Here is a 27,145-nt window from a genome sequence, read left to right as displayed (position 1 = left end):
CTTTGACATAATTTAACTCCTGCAACATTGTTTCCTAATAAGTATACCAAGGCAGAGGAGAGGTCTCAGTGGGTAAAAGCACTTGCGAAGTACTTTTGACAACCTGCATTTGATCCCTTGGACCAAAGTATAGGTAGAAGGTGAGAACCAACTTCACACAGTTGTCCTCTGCCCTCAGCACACTGTGAAACACAACCTCACGAAACAATAAGCAAACAAACAAAGGATTTTTGGTTTTTGTTTTTTGCTTTTAAAAATTGCAAGTAGAAAAAAAAAAAAAAAAAAAAAAAAAAAAGAATTGCAAGTAGAGTTCTCTTCCGTTCTCATTTGGCCACAAGAAGTCAACTTGTGGCAAATGTGGCTACCCTGCCAAGCACAGGAGAAGTATAACTGGAGTGCCGAGGCTAAGAGACGAAACACTACCGGGACTGGTCCGTGAGGCACCTAAGGATTGTCTATCGCAGATTCAGACATGGATTCTGTGAAGGAACAACACCTAAACCCAAGAGGGCATCTGTTGCAGCATCCAGTTTATCGTGAGGATTTCAATTAGTCATAAAATACATGTTCTGGTTTCAAAAAAAATGCAAGTAGAGGTCAGAATTTCAACAAATTTTGAGGGAACACAATTTAATTCATATGCATGTCCGTTTTCCACATAAAGAAACTGAGGCGTCAAAAAAAGTACATGATTCCTCCCAGCACACTTTAGAAGTTTGGGGTTAAGTCTAGACCAAGTGGACTGTGTGCTTCTGAGCTCAGGAGTAAGGTCCAAGGCACCATTCCCTTGACCTCTGCTCAGATCCAGCCCTCCAACCTCTGGTGCTCTGGGAATTGGCAGTGCTCTCCGGGGGCACCCCGGGGAGTTCACAGTCATTGGCAGTGTGATTTTCCACTGGACTGGAGGGGATGAACTTGAACACAGTCCACTTGGAAAGTGTGGTCTGCACAAACAGGCTTGGGGAATGTTCTTGAGGGGTGAGGACACTGAGGTTTTGAACTCATAACTGTTCTGCCTCCTGGCCCTTAGGGTACAGGATCCATGACTATCAGAGCTCTCAGATACCAGCCCAGGGCACAACTCCAAGCGAGGTACAGCTTGGTTATAAGCCGGGTCCGTTTCACTTCCAGCCTTGATAAGTTCACCCAGACCTCCCTGGTTCCTTCCTTGTGGCCCCTCTATTCTCCAGAGCTGCACAAGAGACCTCTGGGCTTTGCAAAGGTTGGGCTGGACCTCTTCCCACACTTGGTCAGCCCTGGTTGTATCTCACTCCTGGAGGAAATGTAGAGAAGGGAAATGAATACTGAGGTTCTCCAAGGCTGGTCCAGGAGCCAAACAGATCAAACGGTGTGCGGTGCCGGCACAGGGCTGGAATGTCCCAGGCTGTCTTTGCCCAAGTCCAGGAGCGGAAGCCATGACAGCTAAGGGGATTTGTGGAAATTCCTTCGTGCATTGTTACCAAGCAAAGGAAGTGGTTTAGAGTTGAGCTCTCAATTTCTGCCCTGGGGAACTAAGGCCAGTTTCCGATTTTGAAACTTTTTTTTTTTTTTTTTTTTTTTTTTTTGGTGGGAAATTGAAGGGAGTGTTTTTAGGTCCTCAGTGGAGAGGGGCCCCCCAGATAACCCCACCCCCTTTCCAGAGGCTAAAGAGGCAAAGGGTCCAGCGAGTCAGACAAAATAGCTTCAGAATCTTTTCCTTTTCTTTTTCCTTCCACTTTGGAGCGGGTGGCTCCAAGCCGAGTCAAAAGAACAGAAACAATTTTTCCATGTCTGCTGGTATTTGCTTCTCGCACAATCGGCACACGCAGATTAGAGAAACGAGCTGAATTTTTTCAGTCTGGGCTTGCCGTCTGGATAGGACCTCCTCACTCTTGGTCTGTGGGGTTCTATCATAACCTCCGTCTACCCTGGAGAGATTACTGGGCCTGTGTCTCTGCCATGCCTGTCCAGGTCTTGCCAACCAATGAGTCACCTCTCAGTCGACTCAGGAGGTCATAATTAACTGGCCAAGAAAGATGTACATGCATCTGTACATGTGTCTACCTATGGAACTGCCTCCTTACATGTGTGTGTCGGAACTTGTATGAACTGGCGGCTGCCTTTCTTCCCGTTGCTGTCTTGGGGCTCCTGTCTATGGTGCCGCGCAGTATTTCGTAGGAATTAGCATGACCTGGGAAGGAGGGGGAGGCTGGCTTTTCTGAGGCCAGTTTAGGTTCCCATGGAAGCCCTTGCTCTGAGCCAGCCACGAGGCTGTACCAGGCAGCTCCACTCAGGCCCTGCCAGGAAAGCCTTTGCCAGCACATCACCTTTGAGGTGTGACATAAATCTTGCACAGAAGGCAGGAACTGTAGGTCCACGGGTCAGTTTTGGTTTCTCCCCCACCTCTACTTAGGAAGCCAGGATCTATCCCGGTGGCTCAACAAAGCAAGCGGCGGCGGCGGCGGAGGGGGGGGGGATGGGGGGGGTTGGGCAGAACCTTCTTAAGACCGGGAGCATCCCGCCCATCCCCCCTCCCATCTTTCTTCCTCTCCCCTTCCCCTGCCTTTCTTTTCTTTATTTTGTGCACGAAAGCAATCTTCCTAGCACTCCTCCCTGGTAATCTCAGTATATCCGGTCCAACTAAGCCCGAGGTGGGAGGATTTGACAAGCTTCGGCCACAGCAAGGACCACAATCTTTTCCTGGCCAACTCCACCTCTGAGTTCTCAGAATGGCCGGGGCAGATCCTGCTCAGCCCTACATCAGATCCTTCACCAGGGCTGGACCCAGGCACTGGGCTAGGACTGCAAATGCCTTGAGAAATGGAACTCGGGGTCACATGATAAACCACACATTCTATTTGGAAGAATTATGTCAAAGTTTAGAGAGTCTTTTTTGGGGGGCGGGGGGGCATGTTTTATAGTGGTCTATAAGATTTCTGGGAAAAACGCAGACTCCCAACGTATAAAATATGAAAATTTCAAAGTCAACATTCCTAATGCCCAAGTACACTTTAGGACTATGAAAACTTCATGCTCAGTGATATGTTGTTATGAAAGAAACCGTACTGAGCAGTTACTAGTAAGAAGGCATTTTACGTTCTATTTTTATTTCCACATGAGGTTTATTTTTGCCCCGATGTTTTATTATAATTTCTTCCTACAGTAGGTAAAGTGCTTGGGAAGTTCATTTAAACCACCCTGGCTCTCCGTGTGTGTGTGTGTGTGTGTGTGTGTGTGTGTGTGTGTGTGTGTGTGTTAATATTTGTTTAAGCTTTTATTGAGCTTGTCAAGCCACTGTGCAAAACTGCAGCCGAAAAGCCCTCTTTCCTTTGGTGGTGCCTGCTCATTAATACTAGGTGGTGACAACAAGATTCGCACACACTTCAGATGGGGGATTATTCTGGGTTTTCAAGGAAATTTGAGCCACCTGTTTCAGAAACCTCTTACAGACTTAGTGGGATGATGAAGCCTGTCTCTCCACTCAGCTGTCACTCAGGGTTCCAGCTCCTTGGGCTCCTTCTGGGCTGGCAGGGCCCTGCAGGCAGAAGCAATTTGCAGCATTAGTGGAGAGCAGAGCTCTGAGTTACCCCTACCCTACTCCCCACCCCCAGGCTTGTGGCTTGGCTTCAGCCTGGGCCAGTCAGGCAGCTGTCTTCTATCTGCATGAAGGGAACTTTCCAGATCCACAGCAGGCTGGCTTCCCCTGGGTTTGGGCTGCCCAGTCTGAGCTGTTTATCATGGACAGCAGACCGACATGGGATCACCTTTAAGGAAGTGAGTTGAGAGAGCCAATTGTGTGGCCTACGTGTCGGGGAGCCACGCTGCCCACAAAATTTGGCCAAGGGGAAAAATAGAAAGTTAACATTTTCCAGCAGGCTGGGAAGGTGACCGAGTATTTCTGGAGCTCAGGATTCTGGAAACATGGACCTTGTGGGGGTGAGGCATAAAAGGGGGTAATGGTAGGGACACTGTTGGATCTTTACAAGGCTCAGAGGAGGCTGGATAAACCAGGGAGGAGCTTCCCCTGGCCCACACCCCAGTTCTCCTGACAAGGAAGCTCATCAAACCTAATTCCAGGAATCACTAGGATCATCCTGCTCTGCTTGGGAAGAGTCTTGCTGCCGATGGAGTCAAGGCTTTAAAGTGTGGTCCAGCCATCCAGCACCAGCATCTCTTGGGAGCTGGTTCCAAATACAAATACATATTCTTCGGCCTTAAGGCAGACCCATGGAATCAGCAACTCCAGGTTGTGGCCCAGCAAAAGGCTCCTAAGAAAGCCATGGCTTGGTGGCCACTCTAAGAAGTAGCCCAGCCAGAGGGGAAATCACTCACTGGGGAAATGGAGGTCTGGGGTGGAAAGGTAGGGAAAGTAATTCATTGCCAGCTGTTTGTGGCAGCACTCAGACAGGGAAATCTTCTGTCAAGCTGGTTCCCTCTAGTTCAGAGGATGCTGATCTTTGTGTCTCAACAGGTGACACTCTTGATATGGCTTTCTTGTCCCCTGGCCCTCCTGCAGTGCCTGGGCTCTAGTCCCCTCAGAACACACATGCTGAGCACCCAGATGCAGGTTTTTTGGTCAGTTGTGAATCACATGATGATTGCCTTCAGCTGTAAGAAGAGGCCAGCTCTCTCACAAGCTGTAGTAGCCAGGCTCTGGTTTTTGCACGTTGTCCTACTCTAAGCCAGGGCTCCATATTGCCCCTGCTGAGCAGCAATACACTCTGGTTCAAGTGACAATGTCGCTTGACCCCAGGGACTGATCCAAAGAGATGGACTCCTGATGGAGGGGCAGATAGACAGCTCCAGTCTGGCTTGGAAGTCCAAGATCCATCAGCTTGAAAAAATGATCCAAGACCTGTCAGATTCCTCGCCTGCCATTTTAGAACTGGGAAACACTAAGGTGGAGGTCATTAACAGTGAGAAAGAACGTCATTGATGGTGAATGGTTGTTTGGGATTTCATAACATAGACTGGGTCTAGGTCATCCCAAGGAAGAAACTGACAGGAAGAAGCAGGAATCCCAAGTAACGCTCTCCCCTCCCCATACCTTCTCCCTTCCCCTACACCTTATCCTGGCCTGATGTCTGACTGTGTGAGCTTCCCATCCTTGGCATCTGTTTTAGGGTTTCTGTTGCTGTGATAAAATCTCACTATCGAAAGCAAGTTGGAGAAAAAAAAAAAGAGTTTATTTCATCTCACATCTTGTAATTCACTATCTAGGGAAGTCAGGATGGGAACTCAAGGTAGAAACCTGGACGTAGGAATTATGCAGAGACCATGGAGAAGTGCTGCTTACTGACTTGCTCGGTTGCTTTCTTATAGCACCAAGTACTCTCTGCCCAGTGGTAGCATTGCCCAGTGAGCTGGGCCTTCCCACATCAATCACCAATCAAGAAAGATGTTCCCCATTCTTGCCCAAAGGCCAATCTGGTAGGATTTTTTTTTCTCAGTTGAGGCTCTCTTTCTTCCCAAATGACTCTAGCCTGTGTCAAGTTGATATAAAACTAGCCAGCACAGGAACTTTTTTTCCATAAAGGGCAGATCGTAAATAGTTTAGGCTTGCCAGCCCTGTGGTCTCTCCTGAAACTACTCGGGGCAGCCTTCTTAGAAGAGAAGACGTCAAGACAATACAGAGAGACATCAGTACAACTTTGTAATAGTAAAACTCTACATCCCAAACAAGTGACCATCTTTCCAGCCAAGATTTACCAACTTTTATGCTAGACTAAAATTTTTAGTGCATAGACCCATGAGGAGGCTATAATGAACGTTCTGGTTTCTTTAAAAACCCAGTTATGTTATAGGAATGTGTTTTTGCTTTAATCCCAGGTGTGGGATATGGGGCTGTTTCAGTTTGTCCGTAGCAGCTGACTATGATTTGTCTCATGCTCTAAGGGGCATGTGATTTTTGCCAGCTGCAGATACTTTAATTTTGGGGACTATGGAGAAGGTATAAATGCCAGAGCCCCGAGAGGGCTTGTAGCAGCAGCTGCTTCTCTTGCTGCTGCATTTGCTGTCGGCAGACTTCGGGACTTATGGATATTCTGAAGAAGAAGATTGGATTTGCCCCCAAGGAACCCTATAACTCTAATCAGCAGAAAGTAACTGTGGTGGTTTGAATATGCTCGGCCCAGGGAGTGGCACTATTTGGAGATGTGGCCTTGTTGGAGGAAGTGTGTCACTGTGGAGGTGGGCTTTAATGCTCTGCTCAGTGTGGAAGAGTCAGACTTCTGTTTGCCTCGGGAACAAGATGTAGAACTCTCAGCTCCTCCAGCACCATGCCTGCCTAGATGCTGCTATGCTCCCACTCCCAGGGACTGAACCCCTGAACCTGTAAGCCAACCCAATTAAATGTTCTCCCTTTTAAGAGTTGCCTTGGTCATGGTGTCTCTTCACAGAATGAAACCCTAAGACAGTAACCTATACAGGTGTACATCTTTCCATTCTAACCGTTTTTCTCTCCTACCTAGTGTTGCAGGGGAGGGGTTGGAAGGGGTTCGAGTTGAATAAGGGTGGGCAAGGTGGTAGAGGTATAAGAACCCAATAAAATAATTTAAAAAAATGTCAACAGGAGACTACAAATCCCACCCCACAGGTGTCAGGATGGTTCAGCCAGCAGCTTAGCACAATTCGGTATTGAAAGGCTGGGGCATCCTCTAAGCTCAAGTTAGATAAGATATTCTGAAGTTAGATAAGATATTCTGAAGTTAGATAAGAGTGCAGAAGTTTACAGAAAAGATAGCTGGGGAGTGAGATGGCTCTGTGGGTAAAAGTGCTTGTGAGCAAGCCTAACAACCTGGGTTTGATCTTAGGAACCATGGTGGAAGGAGGAAACTGACCCCTGAAAGAATAAGAATACACACCTGCATTCACACACACACACACACATACACACACGCACACATACACATGCACACACCATGCACGCACACATAAACACACATGCACATACACACATGCACACACACATGTACATACACACACATGCATGTACACACACGCACACATACACACAAATAAAAACTTTTTTACTATAAAAGGAAAATTGGAAGGAAACTTCAGAATACAGAAGGGGTTTTCATATCAGGAAAATCCACATTTTTTTAGTCACCGTGACAAGCACCTGAAAGAAACAGCTTAAAAGAGAAGAGATTTCCTTTGGCTCATGGTTTCAGAGGGTTTCTCTCTGTTCTCATAAAGTTCATCTTTGGCTGACTAGCTACTCCTGAATCCTGGAAGAAGTCCCAAATCCAAAGTCCACAGGTGTCAGGATGGTTCAGCCAGCAGCTTAGCACAATGCGGTATTGAAAGGCTGGGGCATCCTCTAAGCTCAAGTTAGATAAGAGTGCAGAAGTTTACAGAAAAGATAGCTGGGGAGTGAGATGGCTCACTCCATTTGTGGTGAGGAGGCTCAGGGGAGTCCAGGGTAGCAAACACTTGATGTGGAACTGCCCATGTGGTGGCAGGCCAGAAAGCAGAGACAAGGTTGAACTAAGCCGAGATGAGCTCCATTTACCTAGTTTTAGCCATCCAGACTCCACTGCTTGTGGGCTTCCTGGTCTTCAAAATAGCGCACTGGGGCAAACATTCAAAACATGAGTCTGTGAGGACCATGGAGACTGTGGCAGTCTGGTGAAATCCTGCCTCATCTGAGTATGGTAAGGAATGACCTAGCCTCAGATTGTTTTTATGAAGTGGAAACTCAGGTTTCTTTGGAAAGTCGATTATGTCAAATGATATTTTTCTGGGGCACACAGGTGAAGGGATGTTTCACTAAAGCAGACACTAGTGGAAGGGTGTTTTGCTATAGCAGACAGGTGAAAGGACACATGATGTTTAGAAGGAATATAAATACGGCCCCACAGACAGTGGGAACTCCAGTGTTGGTCCGCCTTGCTCCACCTCACTAGTGATCACTGACGACATGATTGCGTTGGTTCACCTTACATTGTGTTGCTGAGCTTCACTTGTGGTGACATCATAGGGAGAAACTCACCAAAGAACTTCTCGTGAGATTCCTGAGGCTTCTTGCCACTTCTTCAGATGGGGGCCAGTTGAGGTTTCTTTTGGATTGAACTTCCCTTGCTGATATGTGTGTGATGTCTGCTGAGTGGACTGGATTTTCATGTGTGGTATCTGGGACAAACATTCAAAACACGAGTCCATGAGGGACATGGAGACTATAGCAGTCTGGTGAAATCCTGATGCTTGCTAATGAACTGGACTGAGAACAACAAAGATTGGAATCACCCCATAGAACTATTTCTAAACAGGTCCATTTCATTTCCCTCCTATCGTAATAGCCTTTCTCCTCCTTATTAAACTTTTCTCCTTATTTTTCTTTTTTGACCTTATTAAAGTAAGCTGAGAGAAACATATGCCTACGTTTTTATTTACTGACTTTTCAAGATGATGTTTCTTTGTTTAACCCTGGTTGTCCTGGAACTCACTCCATAGACCAGACTGGCTTTGACTTCACAGAGACCCTCTTACCTCTGCCTCTGCTAGAATTAAAGGTGTGTGCCACCATGATGGCCAGACTCAGATCTTGTTCATTACTGTCTTGGGATATGACCAGCTGATGTCAGCTTTTCTAGCTCTTAGCTATCTGAACTTTTCAAGATGTAAAATACCCCTTCTTCCCCTTTAAGACTGATGATCTTGGGGGAAATTGTTATTTTAAATTAATGTCCGTAGAAGCTAGAAGATGGCTGCATGGGTAAAGTGCTTACTGAGTTTGGAATTGCTGTGACCCACATAAAGGCTGCAGACAGCAATGTGCACCTGTAATCCCAATATAATGAGGAGTTGGGAAAGAGACAGGTGGGTCCTTGAGTCTTACTCAGCAGTCAATCTAGATAATCAGTGAGCCCAGTTTTACTGAAGAGACCCTGTCTTTAAAAAAAAAAAAAAAAAATGGAGGGACTATTGGATAGATGGCTCAAGGGTTAAGTGCATTGGTTAGGCTTCCAGAGGACCCAGGTTCAAATCCTAGCACCTTCATGGCAGTTCACTACCATCTATGACTGCAGTCTCAAACGATCTGATGCCCTCTTCTGACCTCCACAGGTACTGCATGCATGTAGTACACAAACATACAATCAGGTTAACACTAACACATAGGATAAAAATAAAAATCTATGGCAGGTATGGTGATACACACCTTTAGCCCCATCACTAGGGAGGCAGAGATTGCTAAATGAATCTCTGTGAATTTGATGCCGGTCTGTTCTGTATAGTGAGTGCCAAGACATCCAGGGCTATGTAGAGAGTCTGTGTCTCAAAAAATATAAATAGATAATGATGTAGAAAATGATAGATGTAGATCTCTGGCCTACATACATACATGCACTGGCACATGCACCACACATGTGTGTGTGTGCACACACACTATAATAACATATGTTTAATAAAATTTGACAAATCAGAGTCAACTCACAGGACTCTGGAGGGCCAGTTTGTCCTTTGAGCTGTGAGAATACCGGACTGAGCTTGCTTGAGTCTGGTTAGCTCTTCAGCAAAGAACCATGTGTGGATCTCTGAGCTCTACTTGTGGAAACTGGATCCAGCAGGCACCTGGCAGCAGGATGAGAGCTGAGCTGCAGCCTGTGTGGATGGAGCTGGCCTCGCCTACACTGCTCTCCATTCACACACCCCCACTGCTCCACAGTGGCATCTGTCTGCGGCTGTAGTGTGGGCAAGAGCCACTTTTAAGAAGCCAGAAGTGCTGGGTGTGTCTTAGTCAGAATATGCGTTGGGATCCCATCCTGCCATGTGATGGCTCTCAGCTCTTCCATCTATTATATGCTGAGCATGGAATCGCCCCATTGTGAATCATAGGTTGTTTTTAATGAATTAAAGAATATGTTATCCTCGGGACATAACAGGATAAAATCTGCTGTTTGCAAACCAAGATTTGTGTGACTGCAAGAAGAAAAGAAACAAAAATGGGTAGATCAGAAGAATTTGTTCAGGGATGCTCAGAGGGCAAGGGGTGGATCCTTTGAGAATTCCTTCCAGGGAAGTGTCAGCCTTGGGTAAAGATCGTGGCCAAGTGCACACGGTCTGAATGTAGCTGCCCCTGAAGAGTACATCTCTGGCAGCATTTCCTGGGCCAAATGAAAATGGGTTTTGGATTATCCTGGTTTCAACTCCTGCTTCATCCTGCTTCTCTTAGGGCAAGGCATCTCATGGTTGATTAGTCCCATAATGATGAGCTGTTTGGTCATCTCTCTACGGCCATTCAGAGTCAATCTGGTTTCTCATGCCCCTGCTCAACGTGCTCCCATCCTCCAGTTCAGCAAATATAAGGCACTGCTATCTCTTTGTTGGTGCTGTGCTACAAATATTTCTGCCACCCAGCTCATGAGGTGGCAAAGAGATACATAGAAGCTTAACCTGTGACTTTGCTAGGCAAGCACGGCCTGAAGTATTCATCCTTGTGGTGGGTGTGATTATAGTTCCAAGAGGGTGCTTAGCCTGACACTCACTTCCAGAGCACCTGGACATAACCACGGTTTTCTGATGTTCCTTACCTGAGGATTCTGTTGAATCCCGCTGCACTTGGGCTGGATTGACCGACTCTAATACAACACAGTCAATGTTAGCAGACAGTGTGACATCAAAAACTGAACCAAAGACATTTACCATTTTTTCCTCTTTCTGGTTCTTGAGGTTCAGGATCACTTTCTTTAGGGGAAACCAGCTGCTATATTGTGAAGACATTCAAGGAGCCCTGTGAAGACATTCAGATGGGAAAGAATCCCTACCCAATAGCTAGCAGGAGACAAAACTCTCTTAGTAACCACCTTGACAGTGAAGCTTCCAAATGACTGCAGCCCCTGCCTTCATCTAGACCACAACCTAAGCAGAGACTGAGGCAGACCCCCTCACAGTCTCACTGGTGTAGAAATCACCCGTTCAGAGTGATATGCTGACCAGTGCCAGGTGGACATTCACTGTCAGGGCCTCAGTTGGAAGAGGGTGTGAGAGGAAGGTCCAAAGATTCCACTCCCTGGGCAGAATAATGTTTGGGACCCAGCTTTGTCCTGGTTTATCTGCTTGGGAACAGTGTTGATCCAACAGAGGACACCAATGTATTTGGTTGGGGAGGGTACTGTCCGCAGCAGAAGGTTACTCTCTGCATCTGGCAAGAAACACTTCCAAGGGCTGAGAGGAAAAGCTGTGAGCTTTCGTGAGGCCTCACCTGGCTGTTCTCCAGTGTCCCTAGCCTCTCACCTCCCCCACGTTCCCTCTCTTCCCCCCACTATTTGGCCCTAAATGGGCCCCCTCAGGTTGTACCTCTTCCTGGACCATGGAGTTCTTCAGCCCCCTTTTTTTCTTCTCTTGTGCTCTGTTTATTCTTAGGGGTCACTCTTGAGGGGACCACAGACTGCCAAACATAATTGTAGCTGTGTCTGCAAGGGTGTTTCTGGTTGGGACCAACATTTGAATCTGTGGAATAAGTAGATTGCCCTCTTGTGTTAGACAGGGTTCTCTAGAGACACAGAACTAGCAGAATGAATGCACAAAGGGGATTTATCGAATTGGCTTACTGGGTACATACTGGTTGCCCACACACTAGAGGTGTTGAGGATCCAGCTTCTGAGTCCACAAGGCTGGGTGCTTCAAAAGTCCCAACCTGCTGTTGAAGGCCTGGATTGTCCTGGAAAGCCGCTAGTCCTTAGTCCATGATAGAAAACTAAGGAATCTGGATTCACTGCTGGCAGTGAATGGTAGTACCAGCAGTAGCAGCAATAGAATAGATGTAGTTATCAGCAGGTGGTTAAGGCTAGCAGGCAAAAGGAAACAGCTTTCCCCTCACATGTTATATCTGTTGCTGTTGGAAGGTGCTTCTCTTACTAGGGGAGTCTTCCTTTCTCAGTTACTCTTCCTAGGAAATATCCTCACAGACCCACCCAGAGGTGTGTCTTTTAGTTGATTCTAGGTCCAAACAAGTTGACAACAAAGATCAACCATCACGCCTCCCCAGTGTGGTTGAGTCTTGTCTAGTCACTCAAAGGCTTAACAAGGCTGGCTAAGAGGGGACTCCTCCTGCTTACCTGCTGAGCTGGGACACTGGTCTTCTCTAGCCTTCAGACTTTTGCTAAAACACTAACTCTTCTGGGGGCTGGAGATTGCTGGTCTTTGGCTCTCCTGGTTCTCAACCTTTCAGACCCACATTGACACACTATGGTGGCCCTCCTGGGCACCTAGCTTGCCAACTGCAGCTCTGGGGATTCTCAGCTTCCTTAGTCATGTGAGACAATTTCTTATATATGTTATTATGGCTTCAATGAGATTAGCCCCCAGAGGCTCCTATATTTGCATGCTGGGTCCCCAGGTGGTGATCTGTCAGGGAATGATTAGGGGGTGTGGCCTTGTTGGAGGAATTACGTCACTGGGGATGAATTTTGAGGTTTCAAAAGCTCCTGCCAGATTCAGTGTCTCTTTCTGTCTCTCTACCTGCTGCTGTGGATCGGGATGTAAAGCTGTCATCTACTGCTCCAGCACCATGCCTGCCTACTTTCTGCTATGATGATAATGGACTTACCCTCTGAAACTGTAAGCAAGCCCCCACTTAAATGTTTTTTTTTTCTACAAGAGTTGCCTTGATCATGGTGTCTCCTCATAGCAACAGAAGAGCAATTAAGACATATGTGTATAATATATGTGCATATACATATAAACATGTAGAATAGAACAGAATAAATATATGGACATAATGCATGTATATATTTATGTGTGTGTCTGTGTGTGTTTCTGTAGAGAACCCTGAGCAACAAACTATCCACCCATCCTGTCCACACCCCTCTATTTCTGCTGTCATGCCTGCTCCAGCCCACTGAATTCTGTCAGTCACATATTGTGTCTCCTCACTGATCTCTCCAGTGGGTTGAATTGTGCACTTCCTCAAAGGATCTGTCCTACTGCTCACCACCCCCCAGTAACTGCAAATGTCACCTTCTGTGGAAAGCTTGTCTTTAGAGACATAATTAAAGCAAGAATCAGGAGATGGGATTACATCCCACACATAAGTAGACAGGCCCTAAAGCCCATACAGAGAGTCAAGAAACCTGGGCACCTAGGGGGAGAAGGCCAGATGTTGCTGCCTTATAAGCCCAAGAGGACCCAGAGCCACTAGGAGAATGACCCTGCACACACCAAGATGCCAGACTTCTGCCATCCAGAGCCAGGAGAGGGACAAGTCCATAATGTTTGTGGTAGTTTGTCATGGAGACCCCTAAGGATTGCTCACTGCCTCCCTCCCACTTGGCACATCACATGATGGTCAGTCAGTACCTTTATTCCCTGAAGTCCTGAGGATATCTCAAAAGTTAGCACACTGACTCTCACTTCTACTGCAGAACTTCATTGGCCCCTTCACATACAGAATAAGCCACAACCTTTCCCATAGCCTGTGGAGCCCTGCCCACATCCCACAGGTGCAGATGCTTCATCAAAACACACCAAGCTCTCTCACACCTCAGCTCTTTGCAATATCTGATCCCTCTGTGTAAGACACTCTTCCTGGGGATCTCATGAGATCCCTCTGTCATCTGTTAGGTTTTAGTTCACATCCGTGCATTGAGAGCTTCTTACCATTCACTCAACAGCTGGGTGAAACACCGAACCTGTTCCAAGCAACTGTCACAGGTCAAGTTCAACAACCGATGTCAGGTTTTTTTGTTTGTTTGTTTGTTTGTTTTTGATGTATTTTTAAAAATCAGGTAATTTTTTGAATGGAGTGAAATGCAACAGGTGAGGTAGGCATTGGGTGGCAGTCAGTGGCTATTTATTACTGTATTTTCTTTCTGCTCCCAACAGCAGTTAAACTGTTAGACTCTTCCCATAGCCAGGGCAGAAAGTAAAGCCAGAGAGGCAAGGAGCAGTGAGGGACCCAATTATTCCAAGGGACCCCCCATATGCCACCTACAAATGGGCAGCACCCAACACACATCTTCCTCCAAAGACAGCGGCACATTCTTGAGATAGTGACTGAACCTGATGTGTGGCCACTCTAGCCCATGCTCTACCATCTCTTCAAAGAGGCTGACACCAGCCAACAACGCCCCTCAAGTTTTAATAATTTCATTCCAAGTCTTTTCTTTGTTTCCCTGGAAGGAGGGATAGTTAACTACTTCCAGAAGTCACTGCTTGCGTGGAAAATTAGGGTGTCTTTCTTTTTACAACCCCCTCCCCCTCAGTTACACAGTTAATAGCTGCACATCACATCAGGTCTTTGGATCCAACTCTTGCTGTTGACAGGACAGGCATGACTCCTGTCTCCTGTGTAGACCTTGGCTGACTTAGCCTCCCTCTTGTCACCTTCTCTCTCAGGAACTCCAAAAAATGAATTTCTTATGTATCCACCTGAGGAAAGATGCCGTTTGTTTGCTTGATTGTTTGTTTTAAACAGAGTCTTACTACATCCCTGGCTGTCCTAAAATTCTGTATAGACCAAGCTGGCTTCACAGTCATTGAAATCCTTCTGCCTCTTTCTCCTGAGTGCTGGATTAGCAGTGTGTGCCACCGAGTCTGGCCTTGTTTTGTTTTTTAAGTTAAACAGTCCCTTGAGAAACCACCAAACAACAACCAATCAAGCTGTGGTAACAACAGCTTACCTGTTAGTACTAAGAAAACTGCCAGGCTCTGAAGAGAGAGTTGCTTCCTGGATAGAGGTGCTATTCTTCTCCCCACTTTTCAGATGAGGAAACTGAGGCACAGGTTGACTTACGATCAGATCTCACAGGTAATGGGTGTCAGGGCCAGCGTGTGAATCCAGGAAGTTTGTTCCAAAGCCTTCACCCTTACAATTCTGCCTCCCTGCTGATCACGTGAGCCCACCATTAAATAAGAAGCTAGATGAGAAAATGTCCTTTTCTTTGTTTCTTTTCCCCTTTGCCCTCTCTTTTCTTCATCTTTATGTTTTACATTTGGCTTGAATCAAAGAACCACGATAATCCTGTGACATGTGCTGTAAATCATTGCCAGGTTCCTTCCTGTCCTCCTACAAACCCCGTGGTTTTCAACTACCTGTAGGGTTTCTGTGGTAGACAGGTGCAGATTCTCCTGTGGGTCTTACAAAATTCAGACTTGAAATAGAAAAAGATAGAGATTCCAGGGTTGGAAGAGATGGCTCACAGGTTAAGAGCACTGGCTGCTCTTCCAGAGGACCTGAATTCAATCCCCAGCACCCACATGGCAGCTCACAACTGTCCCAGGGGTTCTTCTGATCCCCTCTTTGTTTCTAGCCTACTTCAGCACTGCATGCATGTGATAGACATATGTACAGACAAAAGCCCCCATAAACATAAAATAAATAATTAGCTAATTTAAGACCTTTGTAAAACACATGGATTCCAATGCATCATCTTTAGGGGCCACTCTGTCCCTTCTCTTTTCCAACTGCCAGTCTGCAGAGGCTCAGAGGCTCTCAAAATAATAATAATAATAATAATAATAATAATAATAATGTCAAATATTTAAAAAGAGAAGGTACTTGCAGAGGATTGAAGTTTGCTTCCCAGAACCCACATCAGGTGACTCAGACATCTGTAACACCAGCTCCAGGGCATCTAACGTCCTTTCTGGACTGAAGCCACCTACAATACTAGCATGTTCACAAACCCACCTGTATACACACATAATGTTTTCTTCAAGGGAGACCCAGGTCTGGAGAGAAGACCCAGTGGTTAAGAGCACTTGCTGCTCTTGCAGAGGTCCAAGGTCACACTCCAGCACCCACACTAGGCAGTAACGCCAGCTCCGGGTTATCCAATGCCTTCTTCCAGACTCTTCAGGTACCCCTTTGCAAACACAGAATTAAAAATACTTTTTTAAATTATTAATTTATTTATTTACTTTTTATGCATTGATATTTTGCCTGCATGTATGTCTGTGTGAAGGTGTCAGCTCCCCAGTAACTGGAGTTACAGACAATTGTGAGCTGCTGTGTGTGTGCTGAAAATTGAACCTGAGTCCTGAAAGAGAGGCCAATGAGCCATCTCTCCAGCACTAAAAACCCTTTAAAGAGAGAGAGAGAGAGAGAGAGAGAGAGAGAGAGAGAAGAGGAGAGGAGAGGAGAGGAGAGGAGAGGAGAGGAGAGGAGAGGAGAGGAGAGGAGAGGAGAGAAGAGAAGAGAAGAGAAGAGAAGAGAAGAGAAGAGAAGAGAAGAGAAGAGAAGAGAAGAGAAGAGAAGGAAGAAAGGAAGGAGTGGCCAGGTATGGAGGTGCAGGCCTTTAATTCCAGCACACTGGAGGCAGAGACTAGCCTGATCTACAGAGTGAGTTCCAGGATGGCCAGGGCTACACAGAGAAATCCTGTCTCAAAAAACCCCAAAGCAACCAATCAAACAAACAAACAAACAAAAAAAAAAAAAAAAAAAGAAAGAAAGAAAGAAAGAAAAGAAAAGAAAAAAAGAAAAGGAAATGGCTCCATTATAAATTATAGTGATAAGATATTTGAGACACAGTCTTCTATGTAGCCCTGAATGTCCTGGAACTCTGTAGGTAGACCAGGCCAGCAGATCACAGAGATCTGCTAGCAGATCACAGAGATAGATCTGCTGCTTCCACCTCCCAGGTACTGGAATTAAAGGTATGTGCTACCATGGCCAGCTAGAGTACATGTTCTTAACGGCAGAAATCTTTCCAGTCTCAACAATTGGGGCCTTTTATAATTTTATAATTCTATTCCTTAATTCTTAAACCAACCCTGAGAAAGATGGGTTTTTGTTTTGTTTTATTTTGTTTGTTTGTTTTACTGTCATAATTTTAACAATAAGTCTCAAAAAGTATTTCCTAATTTACCCTTATTCAAGAACTCATAGTTAGAAAGCGGGATCTGCTACCCACTCTGAGACCACTTCTTCTTTCTCTCTCTCTCTCTCTTTCTCTCTCTCTCTCTCTCTCTGTGTGTCTTTCTTTCCTTCTTTCTTTCTTCCTTCCTTCCTTCCTTCCTTCCTTCCTTCCTTCCTTCCTTCCTTTCTTTCTTTCTTGACAGGGTTTCTCTGTGTAGCCCTGGCTGCCTTGAATTGGCTTTGTAGACCAGACTGCTGTCAAACTCAGAGATCTGCCTGCCTTTGCCTCTAGAGTACTGAAATTAAAGGAGTGTGCCACCATGCCTAGCTTTAGACACCTTTTCCAAGTTATGCATGTCCAAATGCACCATTTTAGAAGACAGAAGGTCTTTCCTGAGGCTCCTGTGCAGGTTGAGATTTCCATCGGTAATTCAGATGCAGGACATATGCCCCTCCCCCAAGCAATGACTGATGTCGTGAGCTAGAGTACCTTAGGTTAGCAGCCCTCAACCTGTAGGTCTTGCCCACTTTGGGGGTCGCATTTCAGATGTCCTGCATATCTGATATTTACATTATGATTCATAAAAGAAGCAAAATTACAGTTATGAAGTAGCAACAATAAAACAAAATAATTTTATAGTGGGGGGGGATCACCACAACATGAGGAACTGTACTAAAGGGTCCCAGCATTAGGAAGCTTGAGAACCCCTCCCTGCTTTTAGGTGACTCAAGTCAGTCAGGCTCTAGCTACCTGGAAGCACAGTGCCAGTTCCATGGAAAACAGCTTGGCATGGTGCAGACATCCGGCATTCAGATACTGTGATCAGGCTGTTTGGTACACACCTGTAGTGCCAACACTTGGGAGGAAGGAGGCAAGAAGGATCAGGAGTTCAAGGCCCTCCCTCTGCTACAGGAGACCCTATTTTTAAAATAACAATTAAAGTTGCAGATAGTTTGGAGCTTACAATGATACCTCTTCCCTGGAGGGTTAGAAAAACTTTCTATGTTTGTTCTGTCCCAAGACAGGCAGCTGGCTCACGGTGGGCACAGTGACTGCCATCTTTTGGCTGAGCCTCTCTTGATCCCAAAGCCAAGGCACAGAATCAGGAAACACCATGCCCTCACTCTTTTGGAGACAAGAAGGGTTTAGGAATCTGTGAAAGTCCCCTTTGTCTAAGGCCTTCCTGTCTCACCACACCCCAGGTGACCAGTTCTAAAGCCTCTTCCCAGCCCAGCTTCCAAACGGCCTCTTCCCAAACATTAAAACTATTCACTTACTCCAGATGCCAGTAGGTGATGAGGGCAACTCCTGGGGCTGGAGCCCAGGTGGTCCCTCAGGGTGAGAACAGTGGGGACCAAATGGAGGCACCTTTTGGCTCCTCCAGTCACCCCATCACCCTAGGAGGTGACTCTTTTTTATTTCCAGGGTCTTCTGTAGTGAGAAAGTCTGTTTTTTCCAAGGTTGTGGAGAAGGAGGAGGCTGAGGCTTGGTGGCTAGTGACAAGAGAGGAAAAAAAGACAATCCACAGAGAACACTCCTCACTGCCTTAGTGCCATGGAAAGATCATTGTTTACAGGGTCCTGGGTCTTCTATCCATCACAGAGGCCCTTGGCCAGGGTGACCTTTCCATAGACTTTGACCAAATGCATTCCTTGCAGGGAGGTGTGCCCAGCCACCTAGTGTTTGCTCAAGACTCCTTTGGACCCAAGGAAGAGACTTAGCATATAGCACCTGGTCCAAGACCTGGAGGATTGGTCATGCATCCCACTAAAGACTCAGTACCCAGCACCTGATCAGAGTCCTGGAGGATCTGTCATGCAGAGTGTCTGAAGAGACAGGAAGCCCTCCCTGACTTGCCAGCCCTGGGAACAGGCTTTGGGTGTTCTCTCTGAGGGTAGTCAGCTATCGGTTCCTGACTTCCCCTTTGATTTTACCTGGTTTGCCAGCAGAAATGGTGTCAACAGGTTCCAGTACACACACACACACACACACACACACACACACACACACACACACACACACACAGAGAGAGAGAGAGAGAGAGAGAGAGAGAGAGAGAGAGAGAGAGCAGTGCCTTCACCTCACCTTGACTCCCTTGCTTCTCCATTTCTACTCACCTCCAGTTATTCTGCCTCCTGCATCTTCTGTCCTCTCAGGCCTACTCAACTCTGAGTCTAGTTGGCTGTGACCTGTACCTACCTCTCTAACACATCCCATAAATGCCTAGCACATTAATTTTCCTAACAACAATTACCTTCACTAAGGACTTAATAATCACGGTTGGCATTCAGCGAACAGGTTCTATGACTCAAATGCCCTAGAAGAGTCCATTAAGGTTTCTGGTATTACCGCTATGTTGTGCTCGAGGAAACAAGTTGAGGAATTTGCCCAAAGTCACAAATCTAATGAGTGGCAGGATTTTTAACACAGCCAGCCTGGGTACTGAGAGTGCATAGTTATCATTAACTGGACCTGAAACTCAGTCTTTCTGTACACTAACCAGGAAGAAAGCACACAGGACAGGCAGGAGGGCATTTGAACCAGGAGACTCTCTCCAGCAGTTCTGGCCTCAGCAAGGGTCACCTCGGAAGACTGAGTAAGACAAGTCCAGAAATCACCACTGCAGGCGAGGACAGGCCACATGCCATGGACAACATCAGAAGGAGTGAGAATCCACATTTGGCTTGGGAGACTCAGCTAGGTGATAACCCAGGATGGGGAATGGGTGAGGGGTGTTTTCACGGAAAAGACAGGTTTGGTGACAGGACCCTGACAGGAGGAAGGCAGAAGGAGAACAAAGGGCATAGGTTGGAGATCCAGAGCTTTTAGAATAAATAGGAGAAAGGCAGGATCAAGGTAAAAAGTCTCGAAGAACTGCCTACAGTCTTTAAGAGTGGGTTCTAGCTGGGTAGGGAGGTACACTAGGGTGGGAGGCAGAGGTGGAAAGATCTCTGTGAGTTTGATGTCACCTTAGTCTATTATAGTGAATTCTGCCTACACAGTGAGGCCCTGTTTCCAAACAAACAAAACATAAAAGTGGATTCTTGGGGCGGGCAGTGTAGCTCAGTGGTAGAACACTGGCCTGGCATGCTCAACCCACTGGCCCAGCTTCTACTCTAGTACTACAAAAAAAAATTTTTAAATGATTAATAGAATTTCAATGTAATATGTTTAGAAAATCAGAGCCAATGTAAAAAAAAACAAAACAACAACAACAAAAACAAAGCTGGGTATGGTGGCACATGCCTTTAATCCCAGCACTGGGGAGACAGAAGCAGCCGTACCTCTGTGAGTTCAAGTCCAGTCTTGTCTACAAAGTGAGTCTAGGATAGCCAGGGCAATTACACAGAGAAAACTTATCTCGGAAAACCATCAAAACAAATCGAAAACCCCACAACTCATAATGAACAAAACTTTTAAATAAAAAGAAGCCATGTGGCTATATTGGAGCCTGAAGCAGAAGAAAAAATCCGGCAACATCGATCCCGTCTTAAGATAAAATAAGGGCCTCACCTCAGATGAGATAATACAGGCTGAGGGTTTAGCACCACTGTCTGGCAGGAGTGTGGATGTGTGGAGTGGGGTAAGGTGGGGAGGTGGGGGGGGGGTGAGGGGTAGGGGATTTCTTCTAGAATTTGAGGTCTGTGGTTTGAGGATGAGACAGAGCCGTACATGAACACCTGCTCCCTAAAGCTTTGAATCCCTGAGACCCGAGGAGAGGAGTATCTTTCCTTCCCTGGTCAGCATCAGGATTCCACACATCCTATGCTGGGTGAATGGGACAAAGAATGCAAAATGCTTCATGAATGTCCAGGTAGGGAGAGAGAAATCCTGCTTGCAGCAATTGCCAGTGTTCGTGGGGGGGGGGGGGGTATAGCAGATCTGTACAGAGAAGCTGTCTGCTCATTTCTGATGAATATATATATATATATATATATATATATATATATATATGCCCTTTCTTTAAAGAACAGAACTTCAGGGGCTGGGGAGATGGCTCAGTAGGGAAAGTCCTTGCTGTATCAGCAGTGTCAATTCAATTCCCAGAGCCTATGTACAACCTGCAGTAGATAACCTCTCTCCCTCCACCACGTGGGGCTTGGGGATTGAACTCAGGTCATCAGGCTTGGTGGCAAGCGCCCCTGCCTATGGAGCCATCTTACCTGCCCATGATCTTGATCTGACTTCCCAAGTGCTAGGACCATCTCATACATGTATTTGGTTCTGTATGGGAATCAGTCCAAGGCTTTGTGTGTGCTAAGCAGGTACTCACTCCATCAACCAAGCAATCCCAGCCCTAAAGCAGTTTTGAATAAGCAGCGTTTCTCACTTCCCTTAATAAACCTATTTCTCTCATTTCATTCACTCTTGTCTATACTTATTTTTTATTTTATTTATTTACTTTCTTTTTCAAGACAGGATTTCTTTGTATATAGCCTTGGCGATCCTGGAACTCGCTCTGTAGACTAGACTGGCCTCGAACTCACAGAGATCCCCCCGCCCCCCCCCCCCCACCTAGTGGTGGGTGTTAGACAACGAACCTGGAAGCCACTATGACGGTCCTGCTCCACTGTCTCTACCCTAGTACCTGCTGTTCTGCAGGTTAAAGGGCACCAAGAGCTCACACACACACACACACACACACACACACACTGAAGAAAAGTTTCACTGTCCTAAAAATCCTCTGAGAGACTGGAGAGATGGCTCAATAGTTAGGAGCACTTGATGCCCTTGCTTTGATACCCAGCTTTGATACCCAGCTTTAATACCCAGCTTTGATACCCAGCTTCCGCCTGGCAGCACACAACCACTTATAACTCTCATTTCGGGGAATCTGTTTCCCTCTTCCATCTTCTCTGAGCAATACACACTCACATGACACACATACATACATACATCATACATGTAGGCACATATAAAATACAAATCAAGTTTTAAAAATTCTCAGCTGTGTGATGGTGGCAATGCCATTATTCCCAACACTTAGGGGTGGGGAGCAAGCAGAGGCAAGGGGGTCTTTCTGAGTTTGTGGCCAGCCTGGTCTACAGAGTAAGTTCCAGGATGGCCAGGGCTACACAGAGAAACAGTCTTGCTGTACCTGTCCATCCCCACCCCCTTTCCTCCCCCACGTCCATTCCTGGTGAGATACAGTTTTCCAGTCAAAATGATATGTATTCTGCTCTTAGAGTCTTTCCTAGCCAGGCTGACATGGTTGGCCTGAGACCTGGGCTGGTCTCTTTCATCCTGGAAGTCAAGCTCTAGCTAGGCCTGTCAGTCTCCCTGAGGTGGGTGCCCTCCTACCTTCCACAGACTAACATGGGTTCTGGAGCTAAGGGTCCTGTGGGGAATAGAAAGCCAGATCTCACACAGCTGGAAGTCCCTTAAAGAAAATAAAATTGAGAGCTGAGTACATGCCCTAATGCTTAGAACAAGTAAAGGCCCTAGGCCCAATCTCCAGCCCCCCAAATCAGCAAGTAAATCTAAGTGTGTTGAGATCCTAGAGTGGTCAGGGGACTCTCTTGGGATGAAGTGACAGAACCAGAGAGGAAATGTCTGTCCAAGGTGGAAAGAACTGGAAAGGCAAAGCATTCACGCTGGCCTCAAGGAATACTAACCAGGGATGACGCTCTGTATCCTCCCTACTCTTTAAAAGTCTTGCACTCCTCACAGATGGAATTGATCTGAGCATGCTCAGTGACCATGAGGCGAGTGGGCAGGACAGTGCACACCCTTTTAAGGGAGCTGGGAACACACCACGGGAACTTCCACCCAGTGGACAGGCATAGCTGCCTGGCTCACTCTCCCAGCTGGGGGGGGGGGTTGTTTGCACTCCTGATCACCTAAGTAAAAGGCTATTGCCTCTTTAAAGAGTTCAAAAGCCCAAGGCCTTCTTTTTAGAAATAACTTGTACCCTTTCACCAGCCCTTAAGGGAGCGATTTATGGCCCATTTCCCCCAAAGGCAGACAGACCTACAGACACATTACTTCCCTTGATGGCTGGTTTCTACAATGGAGGATGCTTCACTTCCTCTTTGCATTTTATGACCTCCTGATTGCTTAATCCTGAAATGGGTTCCTTTCCCAGGAAGGAGTGAATTTAAGACTGTGCATTCAGCTACCTTGGATGCATGCGGAGGCCTCCCCAGACTCAGGAAGGGGGTGGTGGGCAGTAGGCCAGGTCAGGTGGGAACCTGGCGCTTTCTGCTTTTATCCTGAGTGGTGGCTCTGTGTGACAGGTCCCAGCAGAGTGGATCTGGAAAGTGGAGGCAGCAAATTAGTTTCTCTTCATATCGAAATGGCTTCTCATTTTCAGAGCCCATGCTTGTACCTTGTGTGTGTGCAAGCCAGAGGACAGGGTGTCGCTCCTCAGTCTGTCTGTATTTTGTGGGGGAGAGGCGGCACTGGACAAGATGTGGAACCAGCCCCGAGTAGGCTAGGCTAGCTGGCTGACTGCAGGGATTGACCTATGTCTTCCACAGTTTGGGAATTAGGGTTGTGCTGCTGTGGGGTTGTTTGTAATGTGGTTTAGGGGATCAAACTCAGGTCCTCCTGCTTGGATGAAGAACGTTTTACTAACCTGTGTCCTCTGCCCCAGTCTTTCCTGCCGGTTCTATTTTGGCTCTTAGAATTTTCCAATGAGGTGGGTCTCCTTGTAACTGATGAGAAAAGGTTCAGGGACAAGCTCAAAGGAGACAGAACTAGATACTGATGGTGGATTTGAAAGAGGCACTTGAGGGAAACTGAGCAGGCTGGGTCTCGGTTTTCAATAGTGTGCAATGAGTCAAATGGTCTAGCCTCATGCAAAGCATAATAGGAAAGCCATATAGGCCTATGACAAAGGCCTGTAGCAAAGATGAGAGGCCCAAGTGACAAAGGACTTCCAGGCTCTTTGCCCATCATCCATTGGCTCTCTCCTGCCCCAAGCCTTTTGTCTAGTTCCTTGCCTCTTGCCCAGGAGCATGCTCAGAATCCAAATCTCTCCTCGCTGGCCATGGAGTCTGGTAACAGTAGACTGGGGTGGACATAGGCTTTCAGCAACTGTAGCTGACATTCTGAAGATTGCAGCCCCAGCCCATGCCCCTCTTTCTTAATTACAGCGTCTCATCTGTCCATTGCCTGGCTTGAAATTAAATGGCGAGATGGCTCAGCTGGTAAAGGCACTTGCCACCAAGCCTGACAACCTGAGTTTGAGCCCAGCAACCCACACCATGGAAGAAGAGAACTGGCTCCTACAGGTTGTCCTCTCACCTCAACACACACTCTGTGGTACATCACCCGTATGTGTGTATCTGCACATATACATGCACACAGAATGAATGTGAGAAAATTAAAAAAAGAAAAAAAAAAACTGCCATTTTGGCATTCACAACCCTCTAAGTTCTGGTCCCCAAATTTCTCAGCCCTACCTCAGTTTTCAGTTCTGGAGTTCTCAAAGGCAAGAAATTAACTAACTGTGTTTTGCCCCCCACCACATAAGGGGTCAGAACACCAGCTTGGGAGTCAGGAAAGCTGGTGCTTGAAGCCTGCCTCCTACACTGAGTCTCAGCATTCCTGCCCATGAGGTAGAGTCCTCTACTTGTCTCACTTCCACAAATAATTTGGCCATCTCTCTGGGGTGGTGGTCCTGGAAACCATTAGCAAGGGGCTTGCCAGTAGAACCAACCTGGCCAGATAGGTTATTTATCCGACAACAGCGAAATGAGCCAATTCAAGCCAGATTAGATTATATTAAAGGCAGGTTTATTGGGAAGCTGTTCTCTGGGGGAAGGGGACATAGGGGAGGAAGAAAGAGAGAAGGAGACCAAAACGTCTGGATTATATAGAGAAAAGCCTCTGGGGGATGGGCAGCCCAAGCCCCTGGGCAGGAAAGTTCAATGGGGCAGGGTGTGCCAGTTAGAGACTGAGGAATGCTGGGAAAACCCAGAGGTCATGTCTGCTTTGCTATGTAAAATAAGTACCTAGGTCCCACATTTCGAGGTAAGAAACCAGACATCTACCTTACAGCTATGACTTTGCCTTGTCCCCCAAGCTAAAAGTCCAGGTTCCCAAGGGCATGCTCCCAGATTTTGGGCCTGATGCTGAGCTCAGTGTGTATATCTTGAATGGACATAATATTAAAGAGAAGCTTCCAGCACTGCACTCAGTGTGGGGACAAGTGTGATACTAGTCTATGAATCCAAAAGGACTTGAAAGTAACTCTTGCTCCCCAGAGTGTATGACAAATTGTGATGGGTAGAGAAGCCACAGTCCTACGGCCCAGGGCACTCAAGAGCAGGTTCATATCAGAGGAGGGGGTGCCTCACTATGGCAGCTCCCCCTCCAGAAATGGAACATATTACAGGTTGTCTACCAGGACCTTAGCTTTGATCCTGTGGCCACCATCCTCTCCATGTCAGCACCAGTCAATGAGGGCTTCTTTTGCAGATGAGCAAACAATGCCAAGTGATGGGTTTAAGTGTTAAGTGGGATTTGAACCCAAGGCTGTCTTGCAAGCATATCTTCTTTGGACCACCCACACTTTCTGCATTGGCTGGGTTGTCCCCCATGCCTTTCCAAGGATCTGTTAAACTTATTTTCAGCACCCGTTTTTGGCCAGCAGGACCCCGGTGGAAGGGCCAGGCAGGCTCAGGGTTTGTTTCCAAACCACTTTGGGCTGGGTGCTGCCAGCACCAGGTCCTGTCCCTGAAGGAGGTTGAAACTCAGGGCAAGTGGAAACTTCCCCCAGCGTGGCGTTCAGAGATGGAATTTTTTTTTTCTCTCTTTCCCTTCTAATTTTGAAATAGCAGCAGGGTGGCGGCCGAGGCAGAGCTCCTCGGGGCTTCATGATTTATTCAACAGGTGGCTTTTTGCTGCCGAACATGCACTGCAGGAATTTGTTGTAGTCGGAAGTGGAGACTCAAGGAAACCCATGGGCTCTTATCTCCCACCCCCCAACTTCACCCAGAATCGAACAATGGCAATCTCAGGAGGAAAATGAGATTTGCTCCCCCACCCCAGGCCGGGTGCCTGATTGCCAAAGAGATAGTGTCCCAGCAGGAAACAATTAACTGCCATTGTATTATTTAGGCTGGAGCCAGGGGGAGGTGAGGATTGGGTGGGCGATTTGCAAGTTTATTAGCCCCCTCCTGCTCTTTTCCACACAAATGTACACTAATCCCCTTGGGCCTGGGGTTGGCTAAGCCAATAGTGAGGTCAAACTGATTGTTTGATTCCTTCCTTCCGGTTAGGTTAGCTTGAACTATAGCCTCAGCCCTTACTATTGGGTGGCAGTTTGTCCATACTTCAAAAGCCTCTGTTTATCTACAAACGAGCAAAATCCCCAACACTTCACGTGTCTGCCTTTGCAAGTGTTTGGTACCTGGCCTGTCACACCTTAGATGTAAGCCATCGCTGTTAGCACTGCTGGCTCGGTAGAGCACCACTGTGCCGGGTGTCAGATATGATCTAGCTTCTAGTACCAGTGGCCAGGCAGGAGAACTTCGTCCACGTGTGCTGTTTGAGACAAAAAGTGACTTGTAAGCGAAAGAAATGTACTCATGGCTCTGGAGAAGAGGCTCAAAATTCAAACCCAAACAGGCTCAGCTTCCAGGAGCGATCTGCTCTCAGGGCTGGGGGGGCGGGGGGGGGGGCAGAATCTATGACCTCACGGGTAGAAGGAACCAGAGGGCAAAAAGACAAATGTTGTTTGAAGCCTCTTTTAGAAAAGGTTTAATCCCACTCTTGAGGAAGGAGCCCTCACCACCCAGCCATCTCCTAATGGCCCCATCTACTGTACTGGAGATTAAGTTTGAGCGTGAATTCTGGGTAAGACAGAACATTAAATCATCAGTCACAAGCACGGGTGACTGACACAGGCAATTCCTATCGCTGAGACTCTGCATGGGGCCCTGGGGAAGCCAGGTGTGCTCCATTCACTTTCTATGTTTCATAAAGAACGAGCTCATGCTTTCTCAGATGCATAGACCCTAGCACAGAGGGACATGGCCATCACGTGGCTACCTGGCTGCAGATGTCCCTTGTTCCCTTTCGATTGATTAGAGGATGCCTGTGGGGGTGAAAGAGGCAGGGAGACCATCAGCAATGGTGTAGGCAAGAAAGGATGGATCCTGGTTCATCAACATGTGAGACCCTGATCTGTTTTAACAGAGGTGGTTTGAGCAGGTCATACACTGGACATATTTGAATATATACCATATAATTCTTTGGTATAATTTTGCTGCAAAGTCAGGCATATGTTGGGAAATAGAGAATGAGTAAGCAGGAGGAGGTTCTCATTTATATTTTGAGACAGTCTCACTATGTCGCTCTGGCCCCATCTGCTTCCCAAGTGCTGGGATTAAGGACATTTTCCACAAGGACTGGCT

General features: G+C 46.8%; 1 long non-coding RNA gene across 6 annotated transcripts; it reads right to left on the bottom strand.

The window, feature by feature from the left end:
* Window positions 1-2,484: 2,484 nt before the first annotated feature.
* On the bottom strand, window positions 2,485-19,069 carry LOC143434336 (uncharacterized). 6 transcript variants are annotated; one of them, XR_013103770.1, is made up of 7 exons: window positions 18,899-19,069; window positions 15,614-15,788; window positions 11,535-14,808; window positions 11,281-11,433; window positions 10,627-10,714; window positions 7,976-8,115; window positions 2,485-3,514 (listed from the first exon to the last, which is right to left on the bottom strand). It is a non-coding gene; the product is annotated as an uncharacterized LOC143434336 (long non-coding RNA). The 6 variants fall into 6 exon arrangements; XR_013103771.1 differs by having other exon boundaries at window positions 14,604-14,808; XR_013103768.1 differs by having other exon boundaries at window positions 11,281-14,808.
* Between the last annotated feature and the right edge of the window lie 8,076 nt (window positions 19,070-27,145).

Source organism: Arvicanthis niloticus, chromosome 14, assembly GCF_011762505.2.
Source record: "Arvicanthis niloticus isolate mArvNil1 chromosome 14, mArvNil1.pat.X, whole genome shotgun sequence".
NCBI lineage: Eukaryota > Metazoa > Chordata > Mammalia > Rodentia > Muridae > Arvicanthis > Arvicanthis niloticus.
Note: the sequence above shows the minus strand (reverse complement) of the source record. Positions and strands in the feature narration are given on the sequence as shown.